The sequence below is a fragment of the Cloeon dipterum genome, chromosome 3 (assembly GCF_949628265.1).
Source record: "Cloeon dipterum chromosome 3, ieCloDipt1.1, whole genome shotgun sequence".
NCBI classification, from domain to species: Eukaryota; Metazoa; Arthropoda; class Insecta; order Ephemeroptera; family Baetidae; genus Cloeon; species Cloeon dipterum.
Window position 1 is genome coordinate 4165188 of NC_088788.1, and position 26813 is coordinate 4192000.

Below are 26813 nucleotides of genomic sequence, written 5' to 3' on the forward strand. Positions count from 1 at the left end.
ACTGAAAAATTGTCATATATGACGACAGGAAACACGATCAATATACCACTGCTAAAACGCATATACGCCCCCATACACAAACACACGAGGGGATTTTTTTTACCACCCGGAAATTCGCTCCGAAATTGGGCAGCAAATTTCAATCTGCGCGTTATAATGCAAAAAATAAACACAGATACACTTGGGCCATAAGTCAGTGTCAGGTCCGTCAGACCGCTACTTCATCATCACCCACACGCAGACTAAACTGACTGACTACTGCTGCGTGACTAGGGTTGCCGGATGTGAAAATAACACACCGCAAAATGTGTGGTGTGAAATTCTGATCCTTGCGAACACTGTGGGAACCTGCTGACGTGCGTTTGTTTGGCTTGAAAAATTGCTGATTTTTTTAAAAAGAGATGAAATAAATTTCTTGGAATTCAGATCTGCTTTCGTTTAAGGTTTTAAGATGGTAAACTGTTGCTTTGCAGTTGAGGCGATTTTTTTAATGATTTTGAAAGCTTAAATCAATTCAGTCAATGAGGGTAGAAACAACAGCAATGATTTTGTATTTTGAATAATTTTCTACATCATAGAGTGAAGCAATATTATTTTATTTTAAATTATAAATAGGCCAGTTTTGAAAGGTGTTTTGAAAATTTCTAAAAGATTAAAAGTATTTCTAAAATTGATCCAGCGAGGACCAGATATGTGCGTTCGCGCAGAAATGGCGTCCGGCGGAGTATGGCGCGAAAAAACGGTCACGTGGAAATGTGCGAAAAGAAGCAAGTATTTGTCAATATTGTGACATACTTGTACTAATTGTGTCTTTTGGATCGTAAAAAACAAACTCTTGACACTCGTACGGCAATCCAAAGAGAGCTTTTTGCTTCCCACATTCAGACGCCATCTTGGATCTGCGCAGTGCGAACCAATTTTATCGCACATCTGGACCCCGCTGAATTGATCTAGTTGCAAATTCAGACCTCAGCAGCAATCCTGGCTTCGATTTAAATGACCTGGTAAAAATGTCCTAAGAAAACTAATGATTCACTCTTCTAACCAATTATTGTGTTTTGCATTTTTTTTTAACAAATTTTATGAACTGCTTTTCTCGATGATCGTTTTCTTCTGGTAACCCTAGTAATGATAGCTTCTGTCTTCCGCAGCTCGGCCTTTTTATCCCTTCTCGCATGTGCATGCAAATTAATGATGTGGCTGTGCTGGCCGTGTGCGCGATTAATAACACGCCGCTGATTTTTCCCGACGCCCGGCTGCATGTTGTGCTGCTGGTCGCATGTATAGTTTGCGGCCGACGACCCGTTTAGTGCGGCCAACAACGATTGCTTGATTTACGGGCCGCCAAGGCGATTAGTTTCGCCGCCGAAAACTGCGATGCGCCCGCCGAAATTTGAGAATTTGAGGCGTCGTCGTTCCAAAGTTGGATTGATGCTCGGTTTGGACGGACCCGGAGGCTTTTGCAATAATTAGTCACTTCCAACGGGGTGTTGTCGGCCGGCACAATATCAGGACCCCAAGTTATTCGGCGGTGCGCGGTGCATCAGGTGCTGTCCCAGGAGCGACTGGCTTGATTTACACTCACTGCTCACAAAACAAAACAGGCAGGCAGACAGACAAACACGCACACTCGCCTGACGGATGGATTTCGGGCTGGTTGGCAGGTGAATTAGAATCTCATCGAGTCCAGCTGGACTCTGAACCAGCTCCCAAAGGGAAACTAAAAAGCAGAAAAAAATGGAGAGAACAGGGGATTAAACTGGAGCTGGGAAATTTAGATGCTTTTTCTGATCGTAAAATGCGTTATGAGAACGTCAAATAATATGCGTTGTTATAGTTTAATCGTAAATATATTCTGCATTTGGGTGACATATCATTTTAAATTAGTTTAAATTATTCAATTGTATAAACCCTCAGTGTTCGAAGCCGCCAACAGATGGCGCCACCGTGCACTTTCGTAATAAATTTAATTTTAAGGCACTTCCGCTGTGATTTTAGACTCAATCCTGCCACTGTGCATTCTTCACTTAAAATTCTTTCTTTTGACGTTCTGAAAACCAAAATCAGCCCAGCCATTTGCCGTAGAATCGTTGGAAAAAATTTTATAATTCAAAAAAACTTTCATGATTCTGCGGCGGTTGTAATAACAGATTTTGGTTTTCAGAACGTCAAAAGAAAGCATGTTAATTGAAGAATGCACAGTAGCTAGATTGAGCCTGAAATCACAGCGGAAGTGCCTTAAAATTAAATTTATTAAGAAAGTATACGGTGGCGCCATCTTTTGGCAGCTTCGAACACGAATGGCTTATTCAACTGGTGTATTGATGGAGCTTTCGTTGCAAAAAAACATATAACTATCCCAAAAATACAAAATGTGGCCATTTTCATCTCTGAAAATATCCGTTTAATCCGGAAAACCCAACTAATTGGCCAAAAAATCGTATTATCTGCGAAACACACCAGATTAACTATTGTGTGTCAAAAATTACAATGTAATATGCAACAACCCTTTTTGTTTTCAGCTCTATAGCTCACAAAGAAAAAATCGGCTTGGTCCAATTTATTATTGATTTTTTTGTGCCAAAATAAATAGCCCAATTAATCAGCTATCAAAAGTTTTCCTTTTACAAGGTTCTTGCGAAACAATTTTTGTCTTTCCTCTGAGTCTTGCTAATTCAAAATTGATTGCTTACTTGAGGCAATTATTAGCTCGGCTCGGCAATTTATTAAAGCCGCTCTGGCAAATCGTTTATTTACGGAAAATGCGATTTTCGCAGCGAGCACAGCAGAATATTGGAAAAGACGGCGGAAGAGGAAAATTGGCCGCGCTGCTGTTGCTGCTACTGCGAAATTGCCACTCGGTAGTTTTCTTGTGCTGCACAGTCCAGTCTAATCAGCTTTATCGCCGGGCCTTTTATATATTATGGTGCACGGCTCAGTCAGTCGGACAGATGGCCATCTCGTCGAGCTCATTGAATGTCCTCTGGGTGGCTCTTCAACAGGACAGCTAGTAGATAAGTGCGCGCGAGGCTACCTTCACAGCAGGCGCGCACATCTGTGCAGTGGAAAAGCAGTAACCTTGTTGTGTGTCTCCACTGCTTGCGCCTGACGAGAGTAATTTCTCTCGAGAGCGCGCGCCGACGACGATGTAATCTGATTTTCTGCGAGATGAAAATAAGTGGATCCGCTAACAATGGAAGCAGATCAAGACGACGCATCAGCATCTACTACTACTTGTTTGTTTTCATTTAACAAAAGCACTCACAAACAAAAATTCACTCTGCATGGTAATTTTAATTTTTGAGAAAATGGGAAGATGAATGGGAAGATCCACAGCTGAATCTGGCATTTACTTTTACATTCAGTTTGTGATTTAAAGTGGAATTATTTGAATTGTTGGATATCATTAGTAATTGATCAATAAACAATTTGTTCAACACTTTGCAATAATAAAAAAGGACCTTTCCTACAGTAAAAATTCAAATTTTGCCAATTTTCTCCAAAATTTACAGTGCTTGAACGTATTTTCTTGGCATATTTCGATTCCTCTCGTCGAGATCTGTCCAACGGTGTATGCCACTTATTGGGGAAACTCTTGGTCTTGAAATTAAATCGGATTTCAAGTAAGGAGACAGCCATTACCATTTGAAAAGCACGCTAACTTTCCAGCCAAATTGCTAAAAAAATTACAGTGCTCCTTAGGTCAATTTAGGCTTTAACTGAATCCTAAGGAACGAGTTTATGCATTGGCAACAAGCATTTTCCAGGCTTTTGCAGTATCATTCCTAATTATCTAATTTTTATTTCTAAATATGTTTTGCAAAATAACGAGAGCCAACAGTCCAATTAAACTTGTTTAATTTTTTTAATATTTGAGACTTTGTGACACATTTGGGAATTTTTTCGTGCCTTCCATTAGCACCTTATCACGTATTTTAAGTTTATTTAGTTTCCCTCTAAACCCTCAAAATCACGAAAAACAGTAAATTGTCCTGGTACCGGTAAAACTGCGCAACGTTCAACAAATACCCAAATTTTCACTGTCGAATTGATTGTTGGACCTTTTCTTGCAACAAGGAAATTCGCGTTTTGTTGTTGAAAGTTGCGCAATTCTACAGGGACCAAGACGAAATACTTTGGAAAATCTGCAAATTCACAACTAAGATTGACTGGAGAATTAGTAACTTTAACTTTTTTTATTTTATTTTAACGGGATTTTATGTTGATATAGAAACTCGAATCAAAACAAAAAAATTGTCGTCAGTGTCAATAAGTACAGGATTTTTTTTTAAAATAAGAATTTTGTATAAATATAAGAGTCAATTTTACATTTTATGTTTAGAATAAATAATGATTTATTTAAATATTATGTCAGAAAACGAATGTTTCTGTAGCCAAGCATAAATCCAATATTTAAAATACAAAATCACAATATTGATTAACTTTGCTGCTTTCACGCACTTACAATTATTAGACCCCTGCGCAGTTTGCTGTGTTTAATTAAATAGCCGCAAACCAAAACCGAGAAAAGCGGCTTTGATTTCAAAAGTGGCGATTGCTGTTTTACCGCGTAAACCTTATCTTTCTCCTTGGCCATTTTTAACTTTACTCCAATATCGTCGAGATCTTCCATGCACACATTTTTCTCTGCAAGTTAGCAGTGAAAAGGTCCTGCGTTTCACTCCATTCCAGCCTCTTGCAAAGCACAAAAATGGATGGATGTCTTGCAGAATGCACCACGGACCGTTCAATATTGCACAACAATCGGTCTCGAACTTCAGCTGCAGCCGTGTCTCACTTGAAAGTGTCGCAGCGTTTTGCATTTCTTGCTGCAATTATGTCAGCACTCGCCAGCCTTTTCTCTGTTTTTATTCCACTCCAAAGTGATTTATCTCATTCGCAGGGCCGACCCCCCTGCACTGAATTTATTGCTTTGTGATTTATGGCTTTTAGAGCAGCCTGCAACGTGCACGCGCAGAAGAAAGAGAGAGCAGGAGAAAATAAAAATAGAGACACAAAGGCGCACATAAAAGCTTTCATTTCGCGGCCTTCTTTTATCGTTTTTATTCATTAGAGGCCGGCGCAGGGAAAAAGCAAAATTACATTCGGCCAAAGAAAGACCATCAGTCACACACGCGGGAGTGACACGCGAATTTTTCCGCCAGTTTCATTTCTGGCTGACCGAGAGTAGCGAGTTGCTTTCGCTGTTAATTCGCACTGCTCGCGCCCACCCGACCCTGCTCATCAATCATTAGCGGCAGGAAAGGGTTGTTTGTTTGCGCCCTTTCGCACCAACGCGCTCGCGCACGTGATTCTGACGCCTGCAACCGCGTGAAATATGGACAAACTTGTGCTCCCTGCCTGCCGCATGCATTTTTCCCTTCCGCAGTGGAAATGCGAGCCTGTGCAGCCAGTTGTCGGTTTGCTCGACCAACCCAACAACATATTTCACGCAAAAATATTGCTAATAATTGAGTCTCACTCTGGAGTTGTGTGTTTGATAGTTGGAATAATTTGAAGTTACATTTTAATTAACTTATTTGGCCACTTGGACAATTAAACATACAATTAAAGCCACAAATTTTGGAATGCTACTTTATTGCTAATGTTAATATCATTTTTTATTCCTTTTGTGTCATTTTACAGAGACCTAGGAACGGACCATATGTATAAAAATGTAATTAATGCGTATTTTAGCAGCGGGGGCCAGATTCATGCGACGCACAAACATGGCGTCCGGTAAAGAATGGCGCGAAAAAATGGTCACGTGAAAATGCGCGAAAAGAACCAAGTTTTCGTCAATATTGTGTCATAATTTGCATTAATTGTGTCTTTAGGATCGTAAAAACAAACTCTTGACACTCGTACGGGAATCCAAAGAGAGCTTTTTGGTTTCCCACATTCAGACGCCATCTTGGATCTGCGCAATGGGAACCAATTTTATCGCACATCTGGACCCCGCTGTTAACAAGAAATACACACGAATGGTAGAATTTTTGAAACAGTTCCAGACGAGTTTATGTAGTTCAAACAGTTTAAAATATATAATTCGTGCGCAATTGATACCCTCACCTCCAAACGATTGAAAGTCAGAAATAATACAGTTGATCAACTGTAAGATTCCCAGCCCCCGATGGTAAATTAATTGATAAATCATTTAACTAGGAATTTCTCTCATTTCAGTCCTTTCCCCGTTTCTAAAATACAAGAGAAATGTCTTTAATTAACTGATTTAACCGCTAGATTTATTTCAAAACAAGTGAGCAAATGACAAACCGTATTGTGGAACAAATTGTCTGATGCGAAGAGACAGTATCGCGAAAGCCGTCCCTTTACGACGCACAGACACAGTGAGTCTCTGATTGAAAAGCGTCCGCTATTAAATCAGCTTGATTGGCAGCGTTTTTGCTCACCTCTCGGACGACAGCGCGTGCATTACGCCTGTAATAGGATTACTGACGGCTTGATTACCGGCTCCAGATTGAGCTTGCTGAGACGACAGTAAACGAAAGGAGGGGAGCCAGACGTGTGCTATTATATTATACCTTACAAAGTACGCTTGCAATTTTCTCAATCCTTTATGTATGAAAAGATCATCTCTGAAACATTTATGACAGGCGTAAAAATATAAATTTTCGGTTGAATTAATGAAGAACTCGTTTAATCTAATTAAACAAACGAGAAGTTCAACGTTTCACAAATCTTTAAAAAAATAATAAATTCTCAGCAATCTGGACTGGACTATCTTGTTTAAAAAAATAAATACATTTTGAGGTGAACGCCCTGTAAGTATTATACGGATGAAATTTAGTTATCTCAAGCCATTCTTTCACTCCCCTCGTGAGCACATTTTTCGGCAATTCCAAGACGCTTAGCCACTGCCGCCTGATGTCGGTGTAATTTTCGCCCCCCTGTCGTCGAGAACAGCAGTGAAAACGCGCGGTCTGCGTACATATTAAAATGAGCGGGCGCAATGACATTAGGGGCCGGGCCGAGGAACCGTCTCATCCTCTCGGCAGAGACATTAAGGCGAGCTAGCTTCACATTACGGGGCGATCGTCGTCATCCCTTGTTGTTGTTCCGCGTGTCAGACGACGGCAACTTCTGCTGCCGTCCTTACGACGGCTGAATCAGCATGTAGACCGCTTGGAAGATTCCAAACAGCTGTCAAGAGACAGGAGGCACGGTCTTCATCTTCATTCTCGAGGAAAGTTGATTTAAATTCTTTGGCCAAAATGAGCTTTTCTTGACCCGTTGAAATCCATCATGCTTGAAATGGATCTTTTTTTAGAATTTCATTTAAACTTTCTTTGAAAATGGGAGCCGTTTAAATTTTCAAGAAAATTCTCCAAGGCTTGCATGCTTATCAAGCGGTGAGCTGCACTGTTTCCTAATTAAAAGTCTGAATATTTATTAAACCACAAGCCACAAGTGAATTTAACTTCATGATTCGCACACCGTTGGACGGATTTAGATAAGAAGAATCAAAATAAAGCGGAAAAGCATGGACAAGCCATTCAAATTTTTGCTTAACGTGGAATGATACAGGGCAACAATTGAAAAGTTATTTGAATTGTTGGATATCATTAGTAATTGATCGATAAACAATTTGTTTAAAAATTTGCAATAATAAAAAAGGACCTTCCTGCATTAAAAATTCAAATTTTGCCAATTCTCTCCAAAATGTACAGTGCTTGAACATATTTTCTTGGCATATTCCGATTCCTCTCGTCGAGATCTGTCCAACGGTGTCTGCCACTTATTGGGGAAACTCTTGGTTTTGAAATTAAATCGGATTTCAAGTAACGAGACAGCCATTACCATTTGAAAAGCACGGTAACTTTCCAGCCAATTTTCTCAAAAAATTACAGCGCTCCTTAGATTAATTTAGGCTTTAACTGAATCCTAAGGAATGAGTTTATGCATTGGCAATAAGCATTTTCCAGGCTTTTGCAGTATCATTCCTCTTTAAGAATGACACAGATAAATAAATTGCTAAAATAAGAAAGAAATTTTCTTACCGAAGCCTTGACCGTTTCAAACCTTTTCAACAAAAACAGGAAAATGAATTGGCTTCGAGAATGATTCCGCCTCAGAATTGCTAATTTCTCGATTCTTCTTATCTCAGGGAATACACATGCCTTTAATTTAATTTCTTAGGTCAGTTTCATATTTTAGAGAGTTATGCAACCTGTGCAGCGTGCATGCGAGAAGATTGCCTACTCGGCACTTTGCAGGTCCGCAGCGGCGTTATTGTTCGCCTTTCTCTCTCTCTCATGGCTCTCCGTCATTAGAGCAGGCACTTAAAATTCATCATTTATATACGCTTACCCTTCTAAGGGTCAGCGCCATTTCCTTAATTTGCCCAAACACAGACATTTGCATGTAAATTCGCACTACCGGCGGTAAATTATCCAAGGCTGGGCCTGTACACGCGCCGCACCCCCACGAATTCGCATGTATGCGGGCCGCACTGTGAAGTGAGTATCATGCAAAACAGGCCTGTGTATGCATGTAGTTGTTGTTTGTAATTAAAAGTTGCGAGAGCTCCTGGCGAGACCGTCGTATTTAACATCCCATAAAGCTCGCCGTTGTTTACGGCTCTCGCGCGATAATGCACCCGGATACGTACACACAACGCAGAGAGAAGCCCGGCAACTGCGTGTTCAATTATTGTCGTGCAAATAACTCGTGCACGCATCCGGTGCCAAATAATTAATTTAACGCCAGTTTAAATAGAGCCTGTTGACGTTTCGCTTCGATTGACGAGATCAATGCATGTTGAGCGGTTAACATGACGGATTTCACTAGATTGCATTTCGGTCTATTCTGCTAATATTGTTTCTGCCAGGATCAGATTTACCTGTAATCTACATTTCTGCTCAGTCGAGTGGTAATAACGGGGTTGATTCAACGAATTAACCACATACATTGTTTATTCTTGTCTAAATCATTTATGGAACACAGGCAAATGCACCTGTCGCACAATTTGAAGAAATTTTGATACACTAAAACCAGTAGCAAACTCCTTGAGGGTTGAATTAAAGCCAGAATTTTTTTACAGAAGTGGATAAAATGTCCTGAAAACGGTGTGAGAACGGTCTTCCTTCTTAAAATCTGGTTTAATTTCACAACAAAGAGTTTTAATGACAAATTGTCAATTATTGGCAAGCACCCTTTAATGATAGATATCAATAAGTGGAATCGAAATCAGCCATGAAATTACGGTCTAGCATTTCTGTTCTAGGAAAAATGAGCTCGTAAAGTCCTTTTTTATTTTTAGAAATTAAGCTAAATTATTAAAACGATCTACTTGATCGAGTGCTTAAAGGGTTGCATTTGCTTTTTTCATCACTGGTTTTTAACGGTGTTTACCGCTCAATTTTTACCAAATTCTTGCGCAAGAATTGCAAGAAATGAATTTATTCCATTTTTCTTCTCTGAAAATCTAAAATTTCGGTCGAAGTGCTCAAAATTTCCTCCACTCTGCAGATATTTTCTTTTAAATTGCAATTTTGCTGCCTCAATTTCTCTTAAAATTTATCTCTGACAATTTTTCAAGTCCAGGTTATTTGCTAATAATTAGTAAATTTTTGAAAAATAAGGTGAAAACATTGCCTGCAAGAAACTGGTAAAAATTGAAAAAAAAACGCATTTTACCACTGCACTGATTTTTTTTAAAAAATGCGTTTTTTGCAACCCTTAGTGCTTGATGTAGCAGTAAATTCAAATGATTTTCGATTTTGTTTTGTAATGGCTGAAATTTTAAGGCATATTTAAATAATTTACTATGTTCTTTTCCTATACAAACAGCTGTTTTGGCCAGGCAACCCTTATCAGCAGCACAAAAATCATTATTAAATATTTTCAAATCAACAAATTGTCAAATTCAAAAGTAATTTATAATTGCGATACATAAATTTCAAATTTTCAATTAAATTTTAATCCTTTTGTGGGATTCTAGAGTTTCCGGCTGACATGTTAATAAATGTACCATTCTCTAACCTCACTCCAAGCACACGCAAGTAAGTCAAGAGGTGGTTGCTCTATTACGAAACTTTGCGCACTGATCCCCGACGCAACTTTTGTGATTGTAATGACAGGTGGAAAGTTCCCAGCCAGAGAGGTTGCGAGAATGCCGAGCGGCAGATCGGTGCGCCGGCAAAATGCAATTTGCAGTCATTCGCGCGTGCAAACACCCGTAGGCCGTATAATTACTCGTCGGAAAGGCGGCGCAGCAAGTTGCGATAGGCGCGCCCTCCCTAATTGCCGTGTCGCCGGCAATATGCATCGCATTATGCCTGTATGTACATACACATGCGTTAGGGAAACAAGCCAACATCTCGGCGGCTTTGAGGTAATTATTAGCGAGTTTGGCAGCCGCAGACGCCGAACACACAGACGGCAGGCTAATGGGCCGTGCAAGAGACTAATTGTGTCTCTCAAGGGGCCCAATTCTGCATTGTGCTCATCCGAGGGTCAAAGGAGCTAGACCTGGGCAGCCGGTCTGCATACTGGACTAGTGACAAAAATTAGCCGTCGATCGACAAAATAAATATGGTTAAACTTGTTTGTTGCATTAAATTGATTCTTGCATTTAAATGAATACGGATTTGGTTTTTTTTAATTTATTTATAAGAAAAAAGCTGCAAAAAAATTGCATCCGTCTCGATAAAAAAACTTTGTGCCGCCCGAATCTCGGGTTGTAGTGGTCCTATTTACAAAAAATACGTACCGTTTGACTCATCATTGAGTGAACTAAGTAACTGAATTGGTTTGAAGACTACAATTACTCGTCAACGTCGTGCTAGGGTGTTGAAACGGATGAAAAATTCTAAATTTCACGTTATTGAGGGGGTTAACAGGGGGTTGGGGGTTGGTGGGTCTTATACCCCTTTAGTGCACTTAGGGACGTCGAGACGAGTCTAACGGTATGCGGTTTTTTAAAATCGGATGATTAGAAGTCGTGATTTGGTCGATCATCGTTTTTTACAATCCTCGAAAAACAAGGGTTTTCAAGGTTTTAAATTTTTATTAAAAAATGAGGCGAAAATCCGTTCCAAATTTTAACGTTTTTAACTCAATTTTTTGTGGTCTACAAAATGGCTTTAAAAAAATAAAAAATTTTGATATGTTCATTTTTAAATTTGAGTTTAAAATCCAAAAATCAATTTTCATGACCTTGACCTTTGACCTACCACTTTGAGATCAACATAAAAGTTGTTTGCCTTGTTGAGACGAGTTAAACGGTTTTTTTAATTTTTGATCTAGGACCACCCTGAGCAAAGTTACAAAGTACTCAAAATTCCCAGATATTGATTAACCTTCCAACACCCGCAAAACCCGCAAAATTTGGAAAGTCGGAGTTTTCTCAACTCTTTTGTTGGTCAATTAGGGCAAAGTTGACGCAAAACAATTTTTACCATCAAAATCCATCGACCCCTGGACAACAGTTCAGCTCATTAGTGATGCTCATATGAAAATGTCAAATTTCTCTAAATACCAGAAGTCTAAAACTTGAACAACAGTTGTTCCAAATTGATTCTATCCGGCTGTTAAAGTGGTTGATGCTGATGCCACCATTAAAATCCCAACAATCCTGCCGAAATTTGCAATGCGGCCGCAAATTAGTCGCGCTGGCTCATTTGGTCCCCTCGCAGGTGTGCACACACACGCACGCATGTAGAGAAATGCGCGGCACCTGAGACGCCGAAAAGCACCGCGCGTCTTTCCGCTGCTTCCTTTGTAGCCCTTTGAGAGCAGAGTCGCAAGCCGCTTTTGAGAATTATAAATTCTGCAGGAGGGAGCGGCGGCGGCGGCAGCGGCGGCTTCATATGTGTTTTTGTTAATGAAATTTTCCTCTCCGCCTGCCAGCAGCTCGCTCGCACACGCTCGTCTGCCTAAATATTATGTCAGCGGCATTACCGGCATTAATAGGCGCCTGTCATTCCCATATGCAAAACACACACACACACAACAACGCCGAGCGTGCATTAATTCCAAGCTGAGTGCGTGTGCTATATGGCGTAGAATATAGAATGCTCGCGCCTAATTGCACGCGGCGGTGGCAAGAATTGTTTAAAATCGAATGAAGGCGAATTAGTCGAATGAATGCTTCCTTTTATCAGCATCTCGTCGCTGCAGGAATGCATAACATAAAGCTGCACATTTTTGTTTAAATTGTTCCATAATAAAGAGGAATGATACAGCAAAATCCTGGAATTTCCAGTGCATAAACTCATCCCTTAGGATTCAGTTAAAGCCTAAATTGATTTAAGAAGCACTGTAATTTTCTTGAGAAAATTGGCTGGAAAATTAGCGTGCGTTTCAAATGGTAAGGGCTGTCTCCTTACTTGAAATCCAATTTAATTTCAAAACCAAGAGTTTCCCCAATTAGTGGCATACACCGTTGGACAGATCTCGACGAGAGGAATCAAAATATGCCAAGAAAATATGTTCAAGCGCTGCAAATTTTGGAGAAAATTGGCAAAATTTGAATTTTCACTGTAGGAAGGTCCTTTTTTATTATTGTAATTGTTGAACAAATTGTTTTTCTATCAATTGTTTATGGCATTCAACAATTCAAATAATTTTTAAAATTAAGTTTCAAATTGTTAGTTGGATAAGCTGTGCAAATTAAAAATCTTGAGAATTCGTGTATTCTAGAAGAGCTAAAAATATGGAAACCAATTTGATGAATAGTACAAAAATGTTAAAAAGACCCTTAAACACGTCCAGAGAAAAAATTGTTTACGTTATTTTTGCGTCACAAGTAGGATGAATTTGACAACAAAACGAGTTGAATTAATTTCGCTCAAATTCCTCGCCAAAACGTTTTTTACTCTCCCTCTCACTGGCGAATTTGTTTTCCTTTTTGCCAAAGAAAAAGAAGGCGTATATCCGCTTTGCGGACAGATAGCTGCGGCAGACAGACTATAGCTCTCTCTCTCTCTCTCTCTCTCTCTCTCTCTCTCTCTCTCTGCTCTTTATTTGGCAAAGCAGCGAGCTACGTATGTATATGTACAAAAAAGACGTCGCGCGAGCATGCATTATGCATGCAGAGAGGAGAATTCCGGACTGCTGCTGGATTACCTCGTCGAGAGAGGCTGGCAAAAAGCGACACCCAGCACTTTTCGCGATCGAAACGAAAAGAAGAAGCCGCTCACGAGGAGAGTCGGAGAAGCAGGCAGCTCTCTCGTTTTAATTGAATCGCGTGGAATCGGATTCATTTTGCGAAACCACGTCACGTTCAGCCGACACACGGAGATGGAGAGCTAGCAAAGCAGCCCCGCGCGCGCACTTTATTTGCGTATTTGAAGCACTCGCTCGCTTTTGTATGCACGTCTGCTGCCAGTGAAATAAATCCGAAACGCTTTCATGCCGTGCGGCGGCGGCGGCGGCTCACACACACACAGAGAGCTAGCCGTATTACTTGCAAAATTGTGTGCTTCGAGTATTCATTGTTGTCCACGCTAACGCAGGCTGCAAAAAGACCTAGCTCGTTTTCCTGGTGCTCTGAAAGCGGGAAATTTTCCCAGCTAACAATCTCTAACATAGCTTTCTGACGGGAAAGATATATATATTTTCTATTTTCAGCAAGGGAGACCTAATTGGGCTCATCCTCATGTTGCTATTAACTTCCTCTAGCCAATTTAGAACATTTATGAAAAGAGGAAATCATTATTTGAGGCCGAGGGAATTTTTGACAAATGATTATGTTCGTTTTAGGCAGTTTCTCAATCTATTTTTCACCCAAAAAAGGTTTCATTCCTATCAATACTCTGGTTAAGGAGGTAGCCAAATGAAATTGTCATTTATTGTTGTAAAACTATTTCAGTTCTTGTACTTGATTAAGTATCTCAACTGTCAAAACATTTCTCCAACAAAATCATCGGTCTTCATCATTTCAACCCTTCCATCCTCCAAATTTACCTCGTCATCCCCCAAAAATTTATTATACTCTTTTCATTTACCTCTGCGGGTTTGAGGAGAAATCCTCTCCAGGTTTTGTTTTGGAAAAAAATATAATTTTTTTATTCAAAATATTTAATCGAATAAAAAATGCACCTTCTGCAAAGTTCAAAGGCGGCAATGCAAGCGTTCCTCTTGCAAATTGTTGAGTTGAACACTTCTAGAGCAGAAGAGTTGTCGGCGCTGCAGAATTCCCAGCTGATTGCCAATAAAGGCGCGCAAGCGGCAATTTGCACTCTGGCATAGCTCTCCGTCGACAAGGGGTGGCGGGGGTGCGCGCGAGCTAGATATTAACTGACACATTAGACTTTAGCTGGCTGTTCGTCGTCAGCGGGGATGAATACAAGCAAGGCAGTTGACTTTGTCTCGTAAAAGGAACGTCAAATGTCACACAAGCAAGCGTGCTTGCTGAAAGCCAGAAGCGGGGCCTGGCCTCGGAGCCAACCTCCGAGAAACTCGCGCTGCTTGTATTTACGCGTGTGCGCCTATTTGGCAAATGGGTTACGTGTGCACACATTGTGCTGCTGCTGCTGACACAGAACCTTCCTAAGCCGGGCTATGACATTTTCTAGGCATGCTGGGGATTATATTTCTTGTAAGAAAAAAAGCAAAAAATATTAGTTAAAACCACGTCATAAAAATGCACAAAAATTATATTTAATCAGCGGGGGCCAGATGTGCGATAAAATTGGTTCGCACTGCGCAGATCCAAGATGGCGTCTGAATGTGGGAAACAAAAAGCTCTCTTTGGATTGCCGTACGAGTGTCAAGATTTCGTTTTTACGATTCAAAAAACACAATTAGTTAAGAGTAATGCAAATTATGTCACAAAATACTTGGTTCTTTTCGCGCATTTTCACGAGACAGTTTTTTCGCGCCATTCTCCACCGGACGCCATATCTGCGCGTCGCACTAATCTGGCCCCCGCTGTTTTTTCCCTCACGATCTTTCCAACATTGCTCGAATTTCAACAATTTGATCTATGTACTCAAAAACTAAATCATAAAATTATAAGAGTTTCCTTGCAAGCGTGTGGGAAGATGCAACCTTTGCTTGCCCCTACGGAATAGGCAGTCCCGCTAGCAGCACATGTACGGCTGGAGATGTAATTATTGAAGTGCGCACGAAAAGCGATCTTACTTAAGGCGGGGACGAAACGACGTACGCACCAAGCCATGAAATGCGAGTGAGAGGATTACACACAGAATAAAACAGAATCGGGCTGAGTATAATTATAGAGACTTGCATCACGCGTAATTAGCAGTCCAGCACGGATTGGAATTGGCTGAATTTCACTTAAACGTCTTTTGAGCTCGGTCCGTCGACTAATTAAACCCGAGACTGCCGACGCACAAACAGGCTGGATGGGAATTCGAGTTGCTATTGGGAATTCAAATGCAGCCGTGTTTGAAATTGCTCCTAGATTGCTATTCTCGAGGGTTCTTGGGTTAAGCCTAAGTGTCAACAGTAAAATAGGATTTGAGGCAATCAACAAATAGACAAAAGTGCTTCATACTAAGCAGTAAGTCATAATAGAGACTTAAATTCCTTCAGGCATTGTCCTATTTATATAACTAGAGGATCAGATCCGAGTTTGTTGACTGAACTATACACATATAAAAGCCATTTTCAAAATAGATTTTTTGCAAATTTAAACCAAAGGACAGAATGTTTGACAAACTTTGACATTAATTAAACGACATCAAATAATCATTTTCAATGCCAACTTGATCTGACCGCCAGAATCACGACATTTCCTAGTTCTAAAATTTGTATTAATACTTTTGAGAATTTTTATTTTATATTCATACGGTTTTACGGACAACTTTATACTGATTTTGACGGTAAGCAAAATAAATATAAACAATTCCAAGCAGGATATAGTACAATAATAAGCAAAAACTCTTTATAAATAAAAGCAATTTTACTTGAAATTTGTTTGTGGATAGTTAGAAAACGTTTCTTTTGGATTGAAACTATGTTTAATTAAATTTGAAAGTGACAAATGATTTTTATGGTGTGGATTTTGGGAAAATTGTATCACATTTAAAATATTTTTTAAGACTTTTCTAGTGAGAGCAGTTCAAAATGCTAACTTTGTCCAAAATCTAGTGCAAAATATTTTTGTGAAAGTTAACAATGGTTTATTTTGGTTGGTTTCTGTGAAAATTAGTTTGTTTTGGGTAAAATAAATGACGTTTGTTGATTTAAGTATGTCCTCGATTTGTTTGAAATTAAATTATTTTTGCCCTTTTCTTGTCGATTTGATTTGTGCACTTACTAGAAACAAGATTGAATAACTATACCTGTTCTTTGTCACATTCTTAGCGGAATCCCAATGGGAAATAAAAACTAGAAAGGTAGATTTGTTCAAGTTCTTTACAAAAGAAAATAATATCAACCTGAAAGGCTTCCTGCCATTCCAATATTTTCCCTATTAAAAATGTGCACCCTGTGCATTAAATCGTCGCATTTTCCTCATTTCAAAGGTATAGAAAGTGCTGAAGCTGTTTCCTGCTGCCGAAATATTGCGAGCGGATGCAAAAAAGACGGCTCCTCTCTCTCTCTCCGCCGGTGGTGCTGCTGCAGAGGCGGAAAAACCAGCTGCTTGTTGCCCCTCTGTATGAAATATGGATGGATTACAAGTGGCTGGCTGCGCGATGCAAAAGATGATGATGCCGGCAGAAAAAAAATAGGGCTGCGGCGAGCGCTCGCTTTAATATCCCGACCTGACTTAATGCTCAACAGCAGCGGATAACAGATTTTCTGCCAACTCCGCTGAAAACGACTTAATGCGCGAATTACAACGGGGGGCGAAGGAAAGGGAATATTTTATTTGTACATCTCGGCCCCTTTGTTCTGCATGTCTGATGGTTAGGTGCATGGCTAGGCCATTGGATATCGGCCTTTTTTATCTACACTGCGTCCATTACGCGCACGGTTCAATCCCATACCTTCGCCACTCCATTCAACTGATTCCAGTCGCGCAATCTGTTTCTCTCTCTCTCTCTCCTCTTTCTTACAGAAATATTGCTGTAGTTTGCAATCATTTTCATTCATAAAACTGAGATTTACACGCAGACGGAGAGAAATGGATCAATTTGAACTGACGAACCTTTTTAAAATCCGAAACATTTTAGTGGTTAATTTTTTTCTGTGAGTTCAAGGAGTGTTATGATGACATTATTTATTATATGGTTTCGGCGTAATTGTTTTTGTTCTTTTTTCGAGCGCGAAAAAGATATGAAAATATTTAATCTAATATCAAGGCTTTAAAAATGGAAATTAGATTGTGTGAGCGTGTCAAAACTCAATTTTAGGAGAGTTGTTTTGATATTTGGGATATTTGTTAGAATTTTGCATTGGTTTATTTTATGATTTATGATTTGTGCAAAAATTCAGATCTCTGGCAGCGGGGGCCAGATTCATGCGACGCGCAGATATGGCGTGTCCGGTGGAGTTTGGCGCGAAAAAACGGCAACGGGAAAATGCGCGAAAAGAAGCAAGTTTTGGTCAATATTGTGACATAATTTGTACTAATTGCGTCTTTTGGATCGTAAAAACAAACTCTTGACACTCGTACGGCAATCCAAAGAGAGCTTTTTGTTTCCCACATTCAGACGCCATCTTGGACCTGCGCAGTGCGAACCCATTTTATCTCACATCTGGCTCCCGTTGATTTCTGGCTACCTGTAATATGATTTATGATAAATGGTTTTATTTTAAAGGGAATAAACTCTTCGTAGAAACGTATCTTAAAAAATAAGCACAATGTCTGAAAATACAATACCCTTAAAAGAGAAATATCCAATAAAAGCTTCAAGTACGTGTGAATAATGCAACAATAGACGTATAGTTAAACTAAGGAACCGCTTCAAACCATATATTTTCCCCCCATAAATCCATTTAAAATTCAGTCTTAGCGTTATCGATGTATGCAAATATAGATAAATGCCATAATTATTTATCTTGACTTTGACCTAAATAATCATTTTGAAAATACGATATTTTGGAACTGTCTTGAAACCTGCTCCTATACAAACTACTCTCCTGCATAAAGCTGTGTTGGTTTTTCCTTTTCATGCGGTTCACTTACAACACAATAGAAATGAGGCCGCTGCTGAGAGGAGCAATCCTCTCAAGCTTCTTGGAAAAGCATCAGAAAAATTTTCTCAGCGAACTATTTTCTTTCACGAACAAAGATTATAACGTGTATTTTGATCGGGGAGAAGCAGAGATATATATAAATGTGATTGCAGCCGACTGTAGTATTTATGTGTGTGTGTGATTCGCTGTTGCAGGGTTTTGCTGCAGAAGTAGGCCGGAAGGAAGAATAGAGTGCGGTGAGTTAAATTTACGACGGTTAAGCTTTGCGGATGCAAGCATTAATTATCAACTTTTGCAACAGAATTATAGCGCAATATTATACACATTTAAATTAAATGAAATCTGCGCTCGGCAGTTGGAATAATTGGACACCATCGTGCGGCAAAGGCTGAAATTATTATGAAATGGTAGACATTGTATGCTCTTCTCTGAAAATGTATACGAGCACAAATGCGATCCATTTTAATGAAGCATGCTTGTTTGAGTCTGCGTGTGCGCGCGGATTTGTTTCACTTCCCTTTGCAAAGTGATATTATTTTCGTTTCCTCTTTGCGTCATACCGCTTCCACGGCGCGTCCGTTTTTGAAATAAATGTACCCTGTGCATGTGAAGTAGCTCGGTTTATTTTCATGTGAATGGGCCTTTGATTTGTTCTGTGTGGCGCAATCAAGTAATTTGCTTTGGACAAACTAGCCTTGGTAAATTTCAGTCACGAACCTCTCGTGCGAAACTCAATTTAAAAAAAAAATGAAAAGGTTTAGTCATGCAAAAAGGTAATACTTCATTAGTTATGAGATTGGAGGTACATATTTTCTTTGCTTTAAAAACCACGAAACGGAACAATTGGGGTGTAAACTGATCTTAAATATAAACAAATCTCGGCTCATTTAGTTAAATTCAGTGGGGGCCAGATTCGTGTGACGCGCAGATATGGCGTCCAGTGGAGTATGGTGCGAAATAATGGTCACGTAAAAATGCGCGAAAAGAACCGAGTTTTACATAATTTGCATTACTTTAAACTATTTGTGTCTTTTAGATCGTAAAAACAAACTCTTGACAATTGTACGGCAATCCTAAGAGAGCTTTTTGTCTCCCACATTCAGACGCCATCTTGGATCTGCGCAGTGCGAACCAATTTTAACGCAGAACTGGACCCCTCTGGTTAAATTTAAAATAATGATTTTTGAGGAGTCGTAATCATTTTCCTCTGAAATTGAGAGATTTAATTTAAGCGATAAGTCCCCTTATTGTCACTCTTGCTAAATGACAGATTACCTGTCATATTTTTATGGTAAATTTTTCCTCAGCTTCAAAAATGAGAGTGAAAAATGCTCGGGCACTGATGACATTGACATTAATTGAGTTTGACTAAAAGAGAAAGCTGAAATTACAAGGGCCAAAATGTTGAATTTAAAAAAAAACAATTGAAGCCGTGGAAAACCTTGTTGCAAAGTATAAAATAATTCCTTTTAAGGATTTAATTAAATTGTTGACGGGTGCATTGCGTTGGCTATTATAATATACGGTCTGATTTATTGAGTTCCCACTAGCTTTATACCTTTTCTTATCTTAATTTAAATGCATGACTATTTTTCACCTATAAGAGATATTAACAATAATAAAATTGAGCTAGGTAGCAATGTGAATTTTTAAGAAAAGTTGCTAAAAATGTAGCATGCGCTTTTAAAAAATTGTGACTGTCTCCCTATACTTGAAATCTTGTATTTCACAAGAGTGTCATATTCCGTTGGATAGATCTTGACGAGAAGAGTCGAAATTTGAAAAGAAAATTTGGACAAGTGCTGTAAGTTTTGGAGAAATGGCAAAATTTGAATTTAACTGGCAGCGAGCATGGTCTTCTTTTGAATTCTAATAATTTTGCCTTCTCTACTGCCAAAAAGGGCACTGACGGACATGATTAGGTCATGTTTTGTCCAAATAAGAAACCCTTTTTCGTGCATTTGCATTTGTTGATTGCGTTCACCACCAGTCTTCATTTCTCGGCACGGAGATAGAGCGAAGGAAAAATCCCATTTGGTGTGGTCGCGGATTTCACGGGCTCTCTCTAGCTCGGCTTTGTTTGCCGCGCGCGCACTGGAAGGATGCTGCGCGACTCTCAGCACTTTTATATCCACTTTATTAGCTGCCAACGAGTGTGAGTGCCTTGTGACAAGCGACGTTAATAACCGGCGGGCACGCTGCAAAAGCTTAAAAAGCAAATCTCGTTACCGCTTCTTCTGCGTCTTCTCTCCCCGCTTTGCTACTCAATTTACCTTCCTAATTTTCGTCTCCGCGGCGAATTTGGACTGAAACTCCGTGGGCCGCATGAACGGATTAGTTTCTAAAGCGATTATTTGTTGATTCTGGACGATGGGTTCTCGGAAATTCGGTGCGTCGCCCACTAATTGAGTTTCCCGACAAGTTATTGTTGAATTCCAAACGGCAGATCTCTGCTTTCGCTCTCAAAAGCGGCAGTGCGGATGTTTGTCGGCAGTAATTCTTCTTCTTCGGGAGCAAAACTGAACGCGCGATTCCCAAACGGCCAATTGCCGAGGGGATAAATTACGCGTTAAATTGCGTTTCCGTACAGTCGGGTCTACTTAAAAGGCTCTAGTGTTCTCTTTCGCTGGCTAATTCTGCGGAAAATTGGTGCTTCAAAATGGCTTCAATTTCAGTTTTATCTCTTGAGTGCGCACCACACTTAATATAATTTTTGAAGAAAGGGAGAACATATTTGTTTTTATTTTCATCTTATCTTCACAGTTAGAGGGAGCTACAAATTCACCTCTGCTCAAAATGATGGTGTTTTTTATTTTGATCCTAATGAATCAGTATTATTTCGCACAATTTCATTAAAAATTAATTCCAACAAGACTAATTAGAGCATTTTTTTCGTAACTTTTACCCTGGTAATTTTCTTACTCAAAATGAGTAATAAATTTGGAATTTAATTAAATTAGAGTCTAAAACTAAGTCAAAATAAACTATCAAATCTGATATATTTTGCTCCATGTCTGTGCTAATTATTTTGCCTATTTTACTGAATTAATCTTTGTCAAATATTGTTTTAAAATTGTTTCTGCATAAATAAACTCCATTTTGAAATTAAATTTTAAATGGAAAATTTTACCTCGTGTTTTGTGAACTTAAATAAATTAAATTATGCGCCATAACATTACGTTTATTTTGTTATTGTCTTTAAAATACCTAAAAAAATCAAGAAATATGTAGGAAATCGATGACTGTCATAACATTTTTATTGAAAAATTAGGGAAAAACGGTTAAAACAATCAAATTTCTATTAAAGTTAGTCACAACTGTAGGCTTTTGAATAAAATAACAATTTTAGCTGAAAAAATGGATACAGAAATTTAGTTCATATTTCAGGCTATTTTTCCCAGAAAGTAAAAAAATATTCCAACGAAAAAATAAATCAAACTCTTTTGGGTGATGGGAAAACACAAAATATTTTCAATCGAAAACGTAAAATAAAATGCACTACAAATCTGCCCTCAATTTTAAACAAAATAAAATAATTTTTTCTTACTAGATCAATTCAATTGTATCCGCAGAATTTCAAGCTAAATTGCAATAAGCCGAAAAAAAGTGGATTGGTGTGCCTGCATTTGGAAAGTTCCATGCCGGCGGGTAGTGTGTGGAAGCGCGATGAGCACGAGCAAACACTCCAATTAATTAAGCGCGATTAGCGCCACGCCGATAAATCAGAGTGGAAGGCAGGAGGAACTAATGAAGAAGCAAGGTGCCTGGTAAATAAAACGACGGATTTATGGACCACAAATCACGCTGGCTGATTGAACAGTCTCAATCACAACGATGCTAATGCTCTGTCACGCGCCGCCACCGACGATGATTTATTGTTTGTGCTCGCAAATTTATTGCTTTTTGTGTACAGCGGTGGGAAAAATCCACTCGCAAGGAAAAGAAAGCTTCTTTGTACGCCTGTCGCGCGTTTTAATCTGCGAAAAACTGTCGCACCTGAGCTTTTTCCCGTGGTGGAAAGATGATTGTTTATTTTTTTCCCTCCTCCTTGCGGTCGTGGATCATTTCCAGCAAGGGCAGAATGGCTTTACTTTGCCAGAGCTCTAAATATAATTCTGTTGAGAAATTCAGTATTTTACATATTATCTTTTTCTCTAAATGGTCCTTAAACGCCCCTAAATGATGAATTCTTGCGCCATTTATACAGAATTAAATTAATTTGTTGTAATAGATCATTGACTGATAGCCGAAAAGCGCGTTTTCAAACTTTTAAATAATTCTGACAAAAGTTCACCTCAGGGAGCCTCTAAGATTTTTATAAATTAATAACTATCGACATTTTGCTGGGAAAAATAGAGTGCAAGACCCCAAACATTACTAATATCTGTAATTTATCGATTTTTATTTACTAGCAAGTCCATTGGTGATTATTTTGATTTGATGGTAACCCAACAGCTGTGTGTAACCCGATTCCAAAGTGGTATGGGGTGCCGCTAAAGAGGTGTTGTGTGACTCTCATCGTGATGAAAATGGTTTGCCTCCGCAAAACAAGGGTATTTCGCGTGGGTAGAAATCATATTTCACACGGTTACCGCACATGTGGGTAATTAAAATTCAATTTGTTTCCCAGCGAGGCAGACAATTTTATTCACTCACGTGTGTGTGTGTGGCCTGCGCACGTCCAAACGAGTGTATATTTTTGTGTCCTTGCGTTCGTTTCCATTCGGTCCGCGCTGTTTGCACCGGTCATTTTAAATGGACTCATTAGCAGCTCAGGCACAAGCGCGCGCGGCGCCAATTTTACGATTGAAAAGCATGCGAAATACGCATTAGTCTCGAGTTTATTAGCGCGCGTGAGCGTCAGTCTGTGCTATTTTTATTAATTTCCACTGTTCGGAAAACTGTTTCTATTTCTCATTAGTTTTTAATTAATTGCATCGTTGAATTTCAATATTGCGAAGTAAAATGAGATTGCCTAGTGCATATTATGTAAAATGAAATTTTAATTACTTGAATTTAGATTTCTTTAAGGGTTGAGTTAAATTCGTAATTCTAAGGAATTTCGCAGTAAATTGTCAAGTATTTTTTTTCTATGCGTGATAAGTGCATTATTTATTTTGTCATTCCTTCTGCGCGTGCATTGCTTCAATTTCATCATTTTTGCTTTGTCGTTCGACCTAAACGCAACGTTCGCAGCTCAATCGCTACGTGCATACCAAAATAAATTTTCATTAAGGATGACTTATGATTTGGTAAAGGTATAAACAAATTTTCGAGAATTAGAAAATATGGTTTACCTTGTTTCTGTCAACTTTATTTATTGAAAATTATTAATTGTCAATGCCAAAAATAACAGAGTAATTTCTTCCTCTCGTTTTCACGACTTTTTAATATTTTCCTATTGATTTCTGATCCTCTAGTCAACACAATTCCCCTCTTAAGAAAGATAAATCTCGATTTTGAGTAAGCAAACAAATGTTTATGGCATTTGAATAAATACCTTTGAGCCAATAATTTTCTCGGAACCTGAGCAAATTTTGGCTTTGACGCAACTGATAAAGATTATTTTGAGAGAAGCCATAAATGTTTTTCCTCATTTGCGCACAAACCAATCCACTCGCAAAACACGTCCGGGAAGTCTAATGGAATTCTCAATTCAAAGAGAATGGGTTTCGCAACTTAATGAAAGTCTATAAACAGAAACTTGTGAATTAACTCATGCAAATCCATCTGCAGTCAAAGGCAGAGCAAAACGTTTCTAGGCAAAAGAGGCGCAGCACCGGCGAAACTCATTTCGTCTGTTTTATCTTTCGAGTTCGGCAGCGTGAGTCAGAGAGGGAAATTAAACACAATCTGGTCGATCTGAGTGGTAGTCTTTTCGTCGCATACCCGGTCAAAGAGAGAAAGAGAGAGAGAGAGAGGCTCGATGACGCGATGACGGTGGCATAAATCTCGCAAGTGTGTGCATAATGGCGAATAAAAAGGACGCCAAAATCTGTCATAAACAGACCTGCTTGAAGGATGAGCGTAAAAGAGAGAGAGAGCTCGGCTGCAGGGGGTGTACGCGCGACTGTAAATAAGGCCCTTTGCTGTATTACAATGCATGGAATACATTTGACTGCCGCTTTTTGCCACTGTGTATCGATTGTCTTTTATGGAGCGCGTAATGTCCCCTGCCACATGCGCTGCTTTTTGTCTCCGTTTGAGCGGAAAGGTCTGCTCACAAATTTTATTGAAAAATGTGAAATATTTCATTAATTATTCATTCATTATTACAGATAGCAAATGGGGTAAATAATGTGAAGTTTTTATTTTGTCAAATTAAATTTCATATCAAGCTGTTTGTACATCATAATGAATCATTTCCACGAAATATTTTTAATTTTATTAATATAGCCTCAATACAAAAATTTGTGATGATTTTCATCCAAAATAGTGTAAGGGGAGATGCTTAAGAGGGTTGTTTAGGGGCTTAAATACATTATGTCCATGTTAGTAAAGTCTACTTTGGAAACTAAATATTGTTTCATCTGTCATTAAATGAAAAAAACAAGAATTATATCAAAAGGCTGGTTTTTAGGGGAAGAAAATGAAATTGATTTAAGATGCTCAAATTTTACTCATAAATTTTGCTAATAAATGTCCCAAACACCATGACTAAGCTTAAGAAAAATATTTCTTTAACCTCTGCTCAGCACATCCCGTAGGCTATGAGCTCACCGCCAGGTTCCAATAACACCGCTGAGCGGATAACATGGGTCCTGAGTGGCCGCAGAGGAGCTTGGTCCCAAAATTTCGCCTCCCCCGCATTGAAACGCCAGACATTTGTCCCTAAAGCAAGTGGCGAGTCGGCGCCGGTGCGCCTCCCAGTCCGTTGAGCTATTTGAGCACTCAACTAACCACATTTTGCGCCATATCTGACATTGTGCAGCCAGCATTAGATTCCCGAACTGTTTAAATATCTCACATTGCTTTGATACTTCTGAAAATGCCTTAAAAATGCGAGCCAAAGGCCTTTTTTAGCTGATGACTTTTTTAAAATCAACGATTTTGCTTCTAAGAGGGTTGAAAATGAGGTTTGGGATGAATTTTGACAGAAAAAAATGCAAAAGAAAGATATAAAGGGTAAATTAATGTGTTTTGCAATATTTTGCACCAGTTTTCGCAAAGTTACAGCCGTCTATTCATCTCTATGGTTTCCATCGGCCCCACATTAAAGCACAAAAGGTTTAATAATTTATTTCTATGAAGAAAGATATGGTCTAAAGTTTGTGAGGCAGTCGTTAAGTTGCTGCTTATGGTAAAGGGATTTGTCTTAAAGGTTTTTCATTCTGTTGAGCTATGAAGTTAGTTGTTTGTTTCAAAAGAGCTTTTTGTTTTAGGGCACACCTACCATTTTCGTAGAAAAGTATCAAATTTTGCTGTGAGATAATTCGAATTTCACCTAAAAGCTCTGTTTTGAAGCTAAAACCACTGCCACCGTTATTGCGATAGCAAGATAACAAGGAAAAATTGTGAAACAGCCATCTAAATGGAGGTTCTAAATACAATCCGTCTTTTTCAACGAAAATGAAATAAATAACAGTCTAAAAGCCCCATTTCGATCATTACCAACATCACAAAAATCTGGATTAAGTCTGGGTTTTGTGCGTTTCGCAGTAAAATGGTAGCAGACACTGCAGGGAAACGTATTTTTTTAGAAAAGTGTTTCAGTCGAAACTGAACGGCGAAATCCAATCGGGGAAATGTGCAGTCTTGAATTTGCAGGCGGCGATCGTCTGTTCAGTTCCGTCCTCTTCGGAGCGCACACACTATGTTTATCAGGCCGGATTTACATGAGTTGCTTTGGCCAACTTCTCGGGCTCATCCGCCTTACATGCTCCGTTTGAGTCGAACAGGAAAAAGCGTGCCTCGCATTCTGCCACCCCGCGAGCGTGGAGGGCTAAAAGTCACCACCGCAGCCGCATGGCAAGGCGATCGGCCAAGTTGTCGCTCCGAGGCCCCCGCTATGCCTCCCAAGTTTCCTTTTGTTAAGCTGATATCGGCTTTTGTTGTTAAGAAATGTACTTACACACGTGAGACACGTTTAAACACTACATTGCAGGCGGATCAGGCTTCAAGGCAGGCGATTCGAGACTCGAGACGTCCTCTTCTGTCCTACGGGGCTCACACGATCGCTTCCTGCCAGACTGCTGGCTGGGTCGGAGGAAATTGTGCACTGGGTTAAAGTCTAAGTCGCTGACGTCATAGCAATTTTGAAGCGCCATTTGCACCAAAACTAGACAGGGGACATTTATTGAGAAATGTATTTCTTGACAAAATATTCTTTAAATTTCTGTCAAAATATTTTTCTATTCAGTTGGCAGCTGAAAAGAAGCTTCTTAAGAGTTCAAAGCCACTAATAGATGGTGTCTATCAGCGGAGTCCATTTGTGGGATAAAATTGGTTCGCACTGCGCAGATCCAAGATGGCGTCTGAATGCGGGAAACAAAAAGCTCTCTTCGGATTGCCTTACGAGTGTCAAGAGTTTGTTTTTACGATCCAAAAGACACAATTAGTACAATTAATTCAAATTTTACGTCACAATATTGACCAAAACTTGGTTCTTTTCGCGCATTTTCGCGTGACCGATATTTCGCGCCATACTCCACCGGACGACATATCTGCGCGTCGCACAAATCTGGCCCCCACGAGTGCAAAATATTTGTTATGTCTTGGTATTATTTTTTTTTGTA

General features: G+C 39.3%; 1 protein-coding gene across 8 annotated transcripts in view; it reads left to right on the forward strand.

Annotated features, from left to right (window-relative positions):
- LOC135941341 (protein O-linked-mannose beta-1,2-N-acetylglucosaminyltransferase 1-like) overlaps positions 1-26813 on the forward strand; it is a 216458-nt gene that overhangs the window by 67153 nt on the left and 122492 nt on the right. For all 8 annotated transcript variants that reach the window (XM_065486748.1, XM_065486747.1, XM_065486749.1 and 5 more), the window contains one exon: positions 18273-18314. The gene's annotated coding sequence lies outside the window, so the exon portion shown is untranslated. The remainder of the gene's footprint in view (positions 1-18272; positions 18315-26813) is intronic.